General features: G+C 43.6%; 1 protein-coding gene across 4 annotated transcripts in view; it reads left to right on the top strand.

Annotated features, from left to right (window-relative positions):
- LOC309355222 (poly(rC)-binding protein 3-like) overlaps nt 1–15,395 on the top strand; it is a 173,546-nt gene that overhangs the window by 27,773 nt on the left and 130,378 nt on the right. Inside the window, exon 1 of one of the 4 annotated variants that reach the window (XM_081885869.1) lies at nt 3,034–3,308. The exons of the other annotated variants lie outside the window; for them this stretch is intronic. The gene's annotated coding sequence lies outside the window, so the exon portion shown is untranslated. Of the gene's footprint in view, nt 1–3,033; nt 3,309–15,395 lie in introns of those variants that run through there. 4 annotated transcript variants of the gene reach the window in all.

Raw genomic sequence — 15,395 nt, 5'->3', positions numbered from 1 at the left:
TTTTTCCACCTCAGCTACTCCCTACCATGCAGAAGTCAAGGTGCAGAGAAATGGGAGTGGCAGGCAAGATGCTTAAAGGGGTGTACTTTGGAAAAGCCTCTGCTGCTGTTCATACTGATGTGGATAGAGGATTAAATAATATTTTTATTATGTTGTGTGTGAGAATGAGCTGATGGGTGAAGCCAATGTTGCTCACCAGTCAACACTTGCTTGGTTCAAAATAGGGTTCCTATTAAAAATTAGTTGCTGTGAGGCAGGCTAAAGTTGTTACTGGCTTTGAAGTGACTGTAATAATATTTGTAGTCTTCCCAGTTGACATTTTTAGTGGCATGCAGAGGGTTCTCTCAAATGTCCCGGTGACTTCACAGCCTGTGACCCTTATTAAGGAATCTTGGCTCCGTATCCTGAACAGGAAAATTGCTAGATGCGCTTTTTCTAATAATGAGAGAACAGCTGCAATCCCTTCCTCTCTTACTATACTGTGGCTAGAAAGAAAAGCCTTTCCTGCATCTGTTACGTGGGGTGAGAGAGAAGAGAGGCAGTGACCTAACGGAGTTAAGAATTTGTGAATGGGAAAATGGCATATATATCTCTGTGCCAAAATCAATGAATTTAAAAACTAAAATAAAATGTCAGAATTGCCATGTTAAGGTCAATCTAGTCCAGCATTCTGCTATAAGTGGTCATCCAGATGTGCCTGGAGGTTCATAAACAGGGCATGACAGTGATGGCCGTCCCTTGCTATTTACCCCACATAGTGCCATGCTACTTCTGATTATGGAGGTTTCTGTTGTTTACAATGGGATTGCAGGAGAAACTCAATTTAGTTCACATTTAAAAGTGAATTTGCATAATTCATACTCTCCAAAACAACATGCAAACCGAAACACAGCCATCCTTCAAAATCTGCATGTCTCTGAATTTTGCAATAAATATTTGCTAGCCTAGTAATCTGTGCAAAGACACACACACACTAGGGTAACGTATGCATAAAGGTAAAGGTAAAGGTACCCCTGCCCGTACGGGCCAGTCTTGCCAGACTCTGGGGTTGTGCGCCCATCTCACTTAAGAGGCCAGGGGCCAGCGCTGTCCGGAGACACTTCCGGGTCACGTGGCCAGCGTGACATCGCAGCTCTGGCGAGCCAGAGCCGCACACGGAAACGCCCTTTACCTTCCCGCTGGTAAGCGGTCCCTATTTATCTACTTGCACCCGGAGGTGCTTTCGAACTGCTAGGTTGGCAGGCGCTGGGACCGAGCAGCGGGAGCGCACCCCACCACAGGGATTCGAACCGCCGACCTTTCGATCGGCAAGTCCTAGGCACTGAGGCTTTAACCCACAGCGCCATCTGCGTCCCACGTATGCATAGGTCTCTATATAGTCTTGAAAATAAAATGCATTATATTGGGGAAAATAGCTTTGCAAAAATGTGTATATAAGGAGAAATCCACACTAAAATTCTGATGAAATTTTGTAAGAACCATTTATTTTTTATTTATTTATTTATTTATTTATAAAGAATTGCAGTCAGATATGGAAATGCGGAGAACTGAACTTAAGATTGAAAAAAATAAGAAACGGAGAGAAACAGAAATCAACATATTTGCCCATTCCTCGTTATGGCTAATAGCCACTGCTACACCTCAGATCCTGCTAAGAAAGTTTGTGCTGATTAGAAATGTAAGCGCTTATTGCAGGGGTCAGCAACCTTTTTCAGCCGTGAGCCTGTCCACCATCACTCAGGCCTTGTGGGGGGCTGGACTGTATTTTGAAAAAAAATATGAACGAATTCCTATGCCCCAGAAATAACTCAGGGATGCATTTTAAATAAAAGGACACATTCTACTCATGTAAAAACATGATTCCCAAACTGTCCGCAGGCCGGATTTAGAAGGCAGTTGGGCCACATTCGGCCCATGGGTCTTAGGTTGCCTACCCCTGGCTTATTGCATTAAACCAATGGTCTGTCTCGCCCAGTGGTGGGAAACCTCAGGGCCAGGAGCCAAATGCAGCCCTGCAGGCCTCTCTACCTGGCCCTCAGGCCTTTCCCTGCAGTACAGGCCCTGCCCAGCCACACACCCTTCCATCTGGGCCATGTTCAGCACCAGTCCTGCTTTGCATTCGCCTTGAGTGCTTTTGCCTGGCTCAAATGTGTCCTTGGACCTTGATAATGCCTCTTACTTGCCTGGATGGGGGAGGATAGAGAGGGGCGTGTGTGAGTACGTGAGAAACTAGCCTACTGTTCAAAGATAAAATTTACATCCATTGCTCCACACAGTACCCATAGCTCAGTTGGTAGAGCATGAGACTCTTAATCTCAGGGTTATGGGTTCAAGCCCCCTGCTGGGTGAAATATTTCTGCGTTGCAGGGGGTGGACTAGATGATCCTTGTGGTTCCTTCCAACTCTATAATTCTCTGATTCTTTTGCCTTTGCCTGCACCTACTACTGGAATGGCCCCTAGAATGTTGCCCAGAAGAGAATGTGGTCCTCAAGCTGACAAAGGTTCCGCACCCTTGATCTAGCTCAATGTTCTGTTTCTCCCAGCAGCCGTCCAAAGACCCTAGAAGTCCACATGGATATCTGGAATTCAGAGAGGAACTCATTTTGTGCATGGAGATTCCGTTTAGCTGTCATGACTAACTGACCAACATTTCCTGATGTGGACGGTAGAAAACAATATGACAACAAACTTGCAAAATAGCGGAAAACCCATGGATGTTCAGACCTATCTGCAACAAGGGATGACTGCTTCCATTCCCTCCATCCTGCCTGTGCTGTGAGATCAGGCTGGGCTCTGTCTGCCTCACTGACTTACTCATGAGTAACTTCCACCACTCATGCTATTCAGCCTAGGTTGGTATGAATGAGAATCCCTTGACCTGAGAGGAGGGAATGTTCCTGGGCCTCTCTGCCTGTCCTTCTCATCCAACTGCCACCATAGTGCTTGTTCTGGAATCTGATGAAGCCTGAACCCATGCTTGTGGGTTTCCATGGTGAGGAGCCAGAAACATTCTGACCTCAGCAGCATAGGCTTTTGTTTTGTTGGCATTCAAACACAGGCTCCCCAGACTGTTGGTACTCGAAATAACTTGACTCCAAATGGTCTTCAAGTGCCCTCCCACTAGAGACAGAGGGGTGCGGGAGCTTGTTTTGTAGCTGCTGGGATTCACCCAGCCCCTTTAATGATGGGAGATTAAAAAGGAGTCCACAGAGGCCAGAAAAATGGAGAAGAGGGCAAGAGGGACAGCACCTTGGGAGGAAACTCTCAGGAGGTACCTACCTGCAAGATATCCATGGCTGATGATGAGGTGAGGCTGTAAAACGTGGTCTATGCAACTGGCGAATGTCAAAGACTGGGACTATGGCCATTGGTTTGTTTAAGGTCTTCATAGGCCGTGTTTCAGGCAGAACTCACAAAGCAGTTCTTGTAAAGTTAAAGAAAGGGCTGGTGCGATGCTGATTTCATTGGGATTATATGTATGTTTAAAAGAGTTTATATACATGTATATAGTTTTAATTCTATAGTTTAATTATTTTTAATTATTTCCCTTATTTTTAAGTGATTATTGTTTTTATCTGTAAGCCCCCTTGAGTCCCATTGTGGGGGGGAAAGTGGGGGTATAAATATATAATAATTATAATAATAATAATAATCCCTTCCACTGCCTTGTGTGATATCTTTGGGAGAGTAAAAGTTAAGGAGTAAACCCTACACAAATCTGGAGTGGAGCCCCTAAGACAGTGGAATGGCGACTTGTCCGCCTCCTTCCAGCAACTCCTGTAGCCGTGCTGGTGCCAGATGTCTTGCTCAGCTTTCCTTTGGAGCCCAGCAGTGAGGCCAAGAGGGGGAGGTGTCTTGTATTCTGAGCATCCCGGACCTCCATGCCCCAAGGAGGTCACTTCGGTGCTGCTAGCACAGAGGTGTGACTTCACTCTCGAAGGCACCCACCATTGTCTCTCAAGACAGACAGATGCCAACAGTATTAATCACATTCATATGGTTGAATGAATATCTGAACTGGAATTTGAATAGCTGGAGTGAAAGCTGGAGAGATGGCTGCTTGGTTTACAATGCTGCATGCAACAAAATATTAGCAAAAGTGTGAAAAATACATTGTTTTGTTTCTTAAGTGTCACTGAGAAGTGTTTACCATCTACCATGTGTGAACGTGAGGCCCTGTTATGGTTTTTATTTGTTTGTTTGTTTGTTTCATAAGATTTATACTTTGGTTGTTAAAAAAATCCCCTCAAAGTGGCTTACAAAAAGATAAAACCATAAAAAGGGGAAAAAACGACAATACACTAAAACAGTGGTTCCCAGCGGGTGGTCTGAGGACCCCAGGAAGTCCACATAATCCACCCAGGAGTTCCGTGGCAATGTCATGTTTTTTGGGGGGGCATAGTTAAAGGTAAAGGACCACTGGACGGTTAAGGTAAAGGTAAAGGTACCCCTGCCCGTACGGGCCAGTCTTGACAGACTCTGGGGTTGTGCGCCCATCTCACTTAAGAGGCCAGGGGCCAGCGCTGTCCGGAGACACTTCCGGGTCACGTGGCCAGTGTGGCAAAGCTGCATCTGGCGAGCCAGAGCCGCACACGGAAACGCCGTTTACCTTCCCGCTGGTAAGCGGTCCCTATTTATCTACTTGCACCCGGAGGTGCTTTCGAACTGCTAGGTTGGCAGGCGCTGGGACCGAGCAGCGGGAGCGCACCCCGCCGCAGGGATTCGAACCGCCGACCTTTCGATCGGCAAGTCCTAGGCGCTGAGGCTTTAACCCACAGCGCCACCTGCGTCCCACTGGACGGTTAAGCCCAGTCAAATTTGACTATGGGGTGCGGCGTTCATCTCTGCTTTCAGGCCAAGGGAGCCAGCATTTGTCTGCAGACAGCTTTCCAGGTCATGTGGCCAGCATGATTAAACTGCTTCTGGCACAATGGAGCACCATGACAAGTGCCAGAGTGCACAGAAACTCTGTTTACCTCCCCCCCCCGCAGCAGTGCCTAATTATCTACTTGCACTGGTATGCTTTCAAACTGCTAGGTTGGCAGGAGTTGGGACAAAGCAATGGGAGCTCCCCCCATTGTGCAGATTTGAATTGCCGACTTTTTAATCAGCAAGCCCAAGAGGCTCAGTGGTTTAGACCACAGTGCCACCCGCATCCCTTGGGGGGGGCATGCATGCTCTTGCGGAAATTCTTAATTTTTTTGCCAAGACCTCAGTTGCCACATCCCCAGTTCTGAATCACTTTGCAAGGGCACTGCCATAGGCCACAGTCTGCAGATGTCTAGGATAGATTTTGGTTTGCTTCAAGATCGACTGCCTCCTTGCCCCATATATGCATGACTGAATGGTTTTGAAACGGAGCTTCACTGAGTTAGCAGTTGCACCTTGATATTGTGCCTTACTAATGGGGCTTTGCACACAGGCACGGATGAAGATGTCGCTCCCCATCCACTTTGAAAGCCTCTTGTCTCGAGGTACAACAAATTCTCAAAGGAGCATGTCTGATAGTGTCACAAAGAATAGTCTATTTTTAACAATGCCATTGTGGGTGTATGAATTATTTATGCTTATGTCACGCTGTGGCTGGTATTATGTTCTGCTTGCAATGCTGCATAGCATCTTGAATGGTGGAGCTGAGCAGCACACAGAATATTGTAGATCAAGTGATACCTCTTGGTTTTCATGTTTGGAAAACTGATTTCTGCTGATTGGCGTGTGTGGGCTTTTTTGTGGGTGAGGGGGCTACTGTATAAGATGGTCACAAACCATGAATCTAGTCTGGTGTTGAAGTATGGGCTGTTTGGCATCACAAAAGGTGAAAAAGATCAGGCTATTCATACTAGCTGAAATTGAGCAAAATTAACCATATTACAATCACTCCCAAATTAGTCATCCTTCCCCTGAGAGCCTGTGAAATAAACATGAATGGCTTGGTGTGAATCTAACATGATTTTGGTCAGGATTCCTCAAAGGCCTCCGTCGCTGCTGTTTCTTTCCTCTTATGTGGTTGTTCTCCCTCCCATTTCATTTTAGAGCTACTCTTAGCATTGTGTCTGTAATGCAATGCTGTGTAGATGTTTCCATTTGCCTTTCAGTTATTTAAATTGCTCATATTTTCAAGTAGTGGTGCTCCGATGCCTGTTTCTATTGCACAATACTGTTCACTGCTGATTTTTTTTTTTTAAAAAAAGCAACATCCTATATACTAAACTCATTATTGAAGTGTGGATTCTTAGGTAGGTAGGCCAAAATCCATCCACAAAACAGGGAGTTACCTATAGGTTTGCCAAAATGCAATATATACAGGGGGAGAAAACCCCAAATGGCTCAATGTTGACTAACAGTGTCCAGTGGGCATGGAATGCTGAGCAGGTATTTGGGGATGGAGGGCATGGCATAGCTGGCAAGGCCAAGTGTCTTTTGGGGGGGGTGTTTCTCTCTCGGAAACATGTATTCTTTCATCTGAGAAGTCGGGGGGGGGGAGGACAAGGTTTAGGTTTCATTTAAACAACAAAAACAAACCTATGAAGGAGTCTGTGAATGTGCTAGACCTGAAATGCTGAATATCAGAGAAATCTTCCTGACAGTGCAATTTATTTTCCTGTGCAATTATCTCCCAAGAGATGTGCCCTCCAAAACCCTATTGATTGAGTCATTTAAAACTAAACTGACCAAAATTCTGATAAATGTCCAATAGACAGGACTGTTACATTTTGAAGGGGGGGGGCTGAATGATGTGAGTCTGTAGGTTCTTAATAGTTCTTGACAAAATGATTCCATGAATACTATCCTCTTTCAAATCAGGGCTGCAGTGTGTTTTCTAATCAGTGTGTTTCATTTTCTGTGTTACTTGTGAACGGTATGAATCACGTCTTTGGGGAGATCTCACCAACCTTCCATCTCTTTCCCTGGGGGACTCCTGCGAAACAGTCTTCGGATACAGCTTGCTGCTATATTCTCACAGACTAGCAGCTATAAAGGAGTTGTGACTTGCTTGTACAGTGGTACCTCGGGTTAAGTACATAATTCATTCCGGAGGTCTGTTCTTAACCTGAAGCACAACTTTAGCTAATGGGGCCTCCTGCTGCCGCCGCCCGATTTCTGTTCTCATCCTGAAGCAAAGTTCTTAACCCAAGGTACTACTTCTGGGTTAGCGGAGTCTGTAACCTGAAGCGTATGTAACCTGAGATACCACTGTATTAACCAGAAAGTGTGATATTACCTATAAAGAGCCTGCACCAGTGTTTTTGTCTGGGTCCTAACACATATTGTACATAGCTTAAATATGATTAAAATGTGTGAAAAGTTTTCATTAAAAATGTAAGTTTACTTCAAAATAGCAAACAATATTTACATCAGCAGTTCTCACACTTCCCTCCAACCCACGACCACTGGAAAAGTGGCTGAAGCTCTTGACAGAATTCCTAATTACCGTATTTTGCGCTCCATAAGGCGCACCGGACCATAGGGTGCACCTAGTTTTTAGGGGGAGGAATCAAGAAAAAAAACTTATCCCCCGCCACCGCCCCAAAGAGCAAAGAAGCCAAGACAGCGAGTGGGATGGATCCTGCTTGCTGTCTTGGCTCCGTTTTTAGCTGCGGGGCTGGGGTGGGGGAAGCCTGAGCTTTCCCAGCCCCCAGAACAGGTCTGGGAGCGGCGGCAAGGTTGCAAAGCCTTTGGAGCGCAGCGCGAGTTACCGCTGCGCTCCAAAGGCTTCAGGCGGCTATCCCTGAAGTCTGGAGAGCGAGAGGGGTCGGTGCTCACTGACCCCTCTCGCTCTCCAGGCTTCAGCGAAAGCAACGCGTAGCCTCCAGAGCGTGGAGGGAGTACTCCCTTTGCGCTTTGGAGGCTTCGCGTTGCTATCGTTGAAGCCAAGGAGCCTGCATTCGCTCCATAGGATGCACACACATTTCCCCTTAATTTTTGAAGGGGGGAAAAAGTGGGCGAAGAATTTGGGACATCACATGAAGAAGTCGAATTGGATCAGTATGTGTTTTTGTGATAATATTCATTGAGTACCAGTGATATTTTTCTAGGGGGAAAAGTGCCAGAACACACCACAAATCCTCCCTTCGAGGAATCCTGACCACCTGAGTGGACCAACCATTACTGCTTTCATTCTGAAATTAATTTTTCTTGTTCCGAAATTACACCATGTTCTGCACAGTGTCTTTGTCTTTTCTACTGATTTCCCAAGTAGCTCCTTTAAGAAAAACCTACACATTAATGGTATAGCACTACTCCTACTTTTTGTAAACCTCCTTCTAAATATCTTTTGAAAGCATTAAGTTAGAGTCATCTGGCAGCTTTTCTGTCTTATCAGTGGCCATAGATACATTCTCTATATTGAACTAATTTTCATCTTGTTTTCCCCATCTACAGTGAGAGGGGGAAGTATTTGATCCCCTGCTAAATTTGCCCGTTTGCCCTCTGACAAAGAAATGACCAGTTCATTATTTTAATGAGGTTTATTGTAGCTGTGAGAGACAGAATAACAACAGGAAACCCCCCAGAAACCCAGAAGCCAAGAGATTGATGTGCATTATAATGAGTGAAATAAGTATTTGATCCCTTTGCAAAAGATGACTTAGTACTTGGTGGCATAACCCTTGTTGGCAATTACAGAGGTCAGACCTTTCTTGTAGGCGGCCACCAGGTTTGCACACATCTCAGGAGGTATTTTGTCCCACTCTTTGCAGATCCTCTCCAAGTCAGTAAGATTTCGAGGCTGATGTGTAGCTACTCGAACCTTCAACTCCCTCCATCAATTTTCGATGGGATTAAGGTCTGGAGACTGGCTAGGCCACTCCAGGACCTTAATGTGCTTCTTCTTGAGCCATTCCTTTGTTGCCTTGGCCGTGTGCTTTGGGTCATTGTCATGCTGGAATACCCATCCTCGACCCATTTTCAATGCCCTGGCTGAGGGAAGGAGGTGCTCACCCAAGATTTGACGATACATGGTCCCGTCCTTCGTCCCTTCGATGCGGTGAAGGTGTCCTGTCCCCTTAGCAGAAAACACCCCCAAAGCATTATGGAACATTTACTTTCAAGTTTCCTGCTACAATTAGGGGGAAAACAGCTGGGAATTTAATGGCTGCCTTATGTGTACTGCACATCCTCCGTTTTCCCTCTTCTCTATCCTTACTCTTGTATCAGTTCATTTTTTTAGGTTGTGAACCTACTGACAGGATCTATTGGATTAAATTATGATTTATGCAGCACCTGGGTTTTTAGGAGTTTAAGAAATAATAATCATAGAATCGTAGAATTGGAAGGGATTCCATGGGTCACCTAGCCCAACCCTCTGCAAGGCATTAATCTCAACAAAGCCTATGGCACCCAGTTTTCCCAGACCATCTCCCATCTAAGTACTAACAAGGCCTGACCCTGCTTAGCTTCTGAGATCACACAAAATAATGATAATATGTTCACAAACTTCATATCCTACAACAGGGAGCTCTTAGTCCAGTTGTCTGGTCTACCCAGCAAAGGATATGCTCAGGTTCCTACCTATTTCCTCAACTCAGTTTGAATCCAGAAACCTAATCTGCAGCCTTTTAAAAATCCCAGTGGTGTTACTTTAATTAAAACCATAAAGAACCACACTCTGAAACAATAGCATTTGTGACTACCTGCAAAGTGCATTCTGTCCTTATATGTTGCATTTCTCCATGATGGTCATTTATTTTCAGCATGGAGGCTGCTGGAGCTGTGTCCTGCCTTCACAATTATATTAAATCAGGATAGGTTTCTTCTCTATAGGGCATTTACCATTTAGAATAAATTGGCTTTGGTATAACAAATTATGCTGATGTTTTTTCCATATGAGTGAGATGTATGCTTGGTTGTCTAAACATGCATTTCACAAAAATAGAAAGTCAAGTATTAAAGACGGGTTTGCAGTAAGAGCTAGGTTATCATAAAGCTTATGGCTGCTTTACAGTATTTAAAATAAGCAGAATTTTGGTTTGAAAAGGTTGCATTATTGGACAGCAAACTATTTGCAGAATGATAAATCTGACTTAACTTGGAGAGTATTTTTGTTGTTTAATCAGACCAGCTAATATTAGTTTTAAGCAATACGTTCCTCAGTACTGTATACGATCCTGTACTTTCTTTTGGTAAAAAAAAAAATAGGTGCTTGTCCTCCCATCTTAATAAAAGTGTCCTGGGTACCAGCACAGCATGGCTGCCATGGGCTGCACACCCAAATTGGAACAGGACTCTGCAGGGCCTTTTTTCAGCTGGAACTCACTGGAACTCAGTTCTGGCACCTCCCGGGTGGGTGTCATTGCCATAATAAGAGAACAAGGGAGGATTTGTGGTGTGTTCTGGCACTTTTCCCCCTAGAAAAATATCACTGGTACTCAATGAATATTATCACAAAAACACATACTGATCCAATTCGACTTCTTCATGTGATGTCCCAAATTCTTCGCCCACTTTTTCATAAGGTTACAACGTACTCAGCAACAATCTTAGATCTAATAACAAGAATATATAAAAAAATCTTTGCACAGGGGATTTGAACTCAGTTACTTTTCTCCCTCATTTGATAATATTTTCTTCACACAGATAATGGGGTATTTCTTGCCTGAAAGTACTGGAAACACGAAGGTATTACACCTCCCCTTCTCCTCTCTTCATAAACTGGAATGTTTTTGACCGTTTACCAAATTTTGCGGACTATGTAGATTGTGATATATCCATATTGATACATCGCTTGTCACACCTGAAATATGATGGTTCATTGTTTAAAAAGATGTGCATAGTCATAAATCAGGACACAGACTTGATTTCGACTGCTAGGGAGAAATAGACTAGGAGACATGGGCACAGCGGGGGGGGGGGCAGCGGGGGGGGGGAGTTGCCCGCCAATCAAGTAAGTAAATAAAAATACTTAACTGACCATTTGCATTGCAGACAACATGGTTCTGCACCCTCAACATAAAGCCTGCCCGCCCCCCAAATAAATCCTGGCTACGCCCTTGCTAACAGAATTGTACTCAAGTTTATAAAGCATTTTTTTTCATGGTACCATATTAAACCTTTTATTAATTTCTTCTTTTGTTTTCAACAGTTTCCTCAGAGAGAAGCCAGTTATTTAATGAGGCTTGTTTAACAGCCTGATAATACGATGCAATATTACAGTGGTGGTGAACCTATGGCATGCGTGCCAGAGAGGGTGTGCAGAGCCCTCACTGCTGTCACGCGCGCCATCGGCCCATCTGCGCTGTTGTTTTGTTGTTTTTTCCATTTGTGCTCCTGCTTCTCCCCACACTACTGCGGGCATCCACTGCCTAAACCCAGAACTTTTTTTTTCTTTTGCTGGTAGCTGGCGATTGTGTTTGGCAATTGGTCTGTTTTTCAATTGGCTGCGGCAATGGTTGTTTCTGATTGCGTGTAACAGCGTTCATTATTTGACCCTCGTGATTTTTTTCTGCACTTTTTTCAGTGCTACATTCCCAGCTCCCCACTCCAAGCCAGGCCTTGCCCATTCCCTTCTGCCCCCCCCCCAGCTCCAATCCTCTGCAGCCCCTCGCCTCCCGTGGGCCTGACCTGCCTGGGCTAGGAGGGCACCTGCACCCGCTGCCTCCCTGCACACCTGGCCCAACCCAGCCTCACCCCTTGGCTGTGGCGACGATCCCTCCTTCTCTTGTCTTTTAAATTAAAGCCTTAGTTGCCATATCTGGAAGTTTCCTAAGCCAAATAAATTGCCATTTAATAAGTTTAGCCAATAGAAGTGTAGCCAATAGAATAGGTTGCAGTGTGTGCTTGGTTGTGTGCACTTGTGGTTCCCACAACAATATCTCTGGCTTGCCAGTGTTCCCACGGGTCCAAAGAGGTTGGTGACATGAATTATACCATCAAAATCCCCTCCCAAGCAATGAATCTAATCAGCTCTTTGACAGAAAGCTGTTGCAAACACCCACGCCTCCAGGTGGTGAGAGACTTCCTACATAGGACTGAAGATCACTAAAGAATACTATGTTTTTTGTGACTTGTGGTTTTATTTACACATGTATACAGGTGGAATGTGAGATGATGGAAGGGCTCACAGCTTCAGCACTCCAACAGTTTGCATCCTCCATTAGTGTTCTAGCAGCAAGGCGGGCAAACTGTAGTTGGGACTCATCACTGAGAGCAAGTCAGGCCTCTGTGTCTTCCCAGCATCTGGCTCCAGGTGAGAATAGACAAGGCTGTCCCATTAGGGCATGTTGAATGTTAAAACTTTCAAATTCCAAAAATATGGAGTACTAAAAAGTTGTAACATGATGGGAATTCAAAAGATATTTTGGTTAAATTAATATAACTTCGTTTTACTTAGTAAGTAATATGCATGGCAAATTGCATAGAAATCATTAAAAATGATTGCCAAGTACTTGCAGTTATAGTATATATTAATATTATTTCAACTAATTATTAATAATATTATTCATATTTAGCATTACCTGACATATTCAGAAAGTAACATTAAAATTCTTTGGTTTTCCAAGAAGTTTATGTGCTTTTTAATCAAATGTAGATTTACCAAGCTAAATGTTGTTGAATAAAAAAATAGTAATAGTTTTGAATTCCTCACACCAAAAACATGTTTTCAAGACCCTTCTGACATGTATAAAACCCAAGGCTTGGGTGGGTGCCACAGATGACAGGCAGACTAGCCCCCACTCCCACATCCTATAGCGTTACTTTCTGTTTCTTATTGGGTATATGTATGCATCCAACTGTTTTCTGCCATCCCCATGGTGCATGCCTCCCTTCTGTGCATTTTCTAGCATGGCAAACATTACAAAGAGCAGCCTTCGAATGCAGTTTTTGATTGGGGGCTCTGCTGTATTGTTAAATCAGGAAGCCTTTCCTTAACAGTAGGCCTTTCCTACAGGGCTTAGGAAGACCATATTCCCTCAGACAAACCTGCCGGGGTTTGAGATCCTTGGGGGAGGCAATTCAGCCACCCTCACTAGCTTAAGAGGGCCTTCTTGGTGGTGGCTACTCCCAGACTTTGGAACTCCTTCCCTTGTCCATTCTGCTGGCAGCTGAAGATGTTCTTGCTCCAAACAGGCTTTGAGGAACTGACTGCTTTTAGTTAAAGGGCTGGTGCCATGCTGTTTTTATTGCAATCATTTGTTTGGTGTGATTGATAGTTTTAATTCTATAAACATTTAATTGTATTTCAATAATACGTATTCTATGTTATTAGCGGCTCTTGCTCTTATCTGTAAGATGCCTTGAGTCTCAGGACTCAGCTACACAGCTACAATTATAACATTATAAGTGCATTGTATAAATGTGACACCAGATGGTGTTGTTGAGCCCAATGGAAAATTGCATATTTATTTTTATAGCATTTTTAAAAATAGCATTTTCATAGCATTTTTTATATCTGTGTAGATCCAGCCAGAGAAAAAGGCAAGTATGTATGTATGTATGTATAAATAAATAAATAAATAATAACAGCAACATTTACAGCATCTGGATCCACTCAGTGGAAGGTGAAGGTTAAGTGTTAGGAAGAAAAGGATTCATTTTGAGACATTCATGTTAAATGTAGGAAGAAAAGGATTCATTTTGAGACATTCATCATCATTATAAATAGCAAAGGCAAATTCAATAATCTGTAAGAAATGAATGCAGGTTATATAAGTAGGATAGATTGCTTTTAAAACAATGAATATAATGATACAAAGCAACCCCTTTTGTTACAAATAAAATGATATATTGTATTGTATGAAATACATGTTGAAGAAATCTTATTGAAACATTTTTCCCATTTAGAAAATAGGGAGGATTTCTGTTCTTTTTGAAAATTGTCTGTGTATAGTCTCATATTATTATTCTTATGGAAGCTCTATATATACAAGCAAAACATTTAAAAAATATATATCAAAGGAAATCTATAGCCTTCATGCCTCTCTTCATTTCTGGGAGGACAGAAGGGTCTGTTTATGCTGGATGTTATTAGTTCTTAGAATGTTACTGTTGTGCAGCATAATCCTTCCTCAAGTTGGAGCTGCTGCCTTGAATCATAGAATTGTAGGGTTGGACGGGACCACGATGGTCATCTAGTCCAGTCCAGTCTTTTGCCCAACATGGGGCTTGAACACATGACCCTGAGATTAAGAACCTTTCATCTTTCCTCTGCTTAGAGCTGAAGTATAATCCATAGTGGCATCACCTGTGAAACCTCTGACTTTTGCTCTAGTGATACGGTCACAATGGCCCTTTGCTGAGCAGAGGAGAGGCAGTGATGTTAGCAGCATCAACATGATCAGTGGGATGTCAAGGTCCAGTTACAGGTTGACAGAAAGGGAGAGCAGGAATGTGAAACTGTGGATCTCAGGATCTCACAAGCAAATGGCAGCAACAGCAGCTGTGTCAAAAGGTCAAGGGGGTGTTTGTGTTTGCCGAATGATAAAACACCTTCTGTGAATCCTCCCAGTCAAGTGCCTCATTGATCCATGTCGCTGAGGATGCTTGTATCCCAGAATTCCTAATACTTTTGTCTCTTAAGATGCTGGTCCAGCAGGATCAACAGCTCTTGACTTAATATCATTAGAGTGATGTTGAGCCTTTAAGGAATGTAGTGGTGCTGGATTAGGATCCAGTCTGGCCTAGGAGAAGGTAAAGAAGGCTTGCTTTCTAACATTGTACAGCAGGAATTCCTACAAGTAATTGTTTCATAATTTGTACTTCATTGAGGTGGCAGTCCTAAAGACAATTATGTGGGAGTAGGTCCCAGTGGGACTTATTTCTGTGTGGACATGTATAGGATGTCACTGTAAGCATCTTGTTAATTATTGTTGAATTTATTATGGGATGCCTCTAGATGATTTGAACTACAACTCCCACCACCCCTGACAGCAATGCTTGCTGGAACTGAAGGGCTTTGTAGCCCAAAATGGAGGACACCACATTAGCTGATGCCCCATTTTATGCGAAGCAAATTAATTAGTGAAACAAGTTCTTGCTTCCGCACCATGAATAAAAGCTGCCATTAAGTACTAGTTGGAATGTCCAGGCTTCCTGCCGTTTTATCAAACAGAGTGCGAATAACAGAACAAATGCTTACTTTGTAAGCATTACTACTGCGGAAGTTAGTAATTGAACTGCTTTGAATGAAGAGAAGCTATACTTGTTGATCTTTCTAATTATGCTTCTCTGCTTCGCTCGTGCCTCCCGTGGTTTTGGTATTTTTCAAGTAGCTTTTCTACATAATAGCTGAGGTCATGTCCAACTAAGATGAAAGGCGCTGAGAGAGCCTAATGTAGCATCATCTATGGAGGAAAGACAGCCCATGAGATCAATGTGCCAGATTTCTAAAGGAATAACTTCCCCTCAGAGAAATGTCACAGGCAACAATAGTCAAAAGAGCTTGGCGTTACTCTTGTGT

Source organism: Podarcis melisellensis (assembly GCF_964234715.1).
Source record: "Podarcis melisellensis genome assembly, chromosome: 13".
NCBI classification, from domain to species: Eukaryota; Metazoa; Chordata; class Lepidosauria; order Squamata; family Lacertidae; genus Podarcis; species Podarcis melisellensis.
Note: the sequence above shows the minus strand (reverse complement) of the source record. Positions and strands in the feature narration are given on the sequence as shown.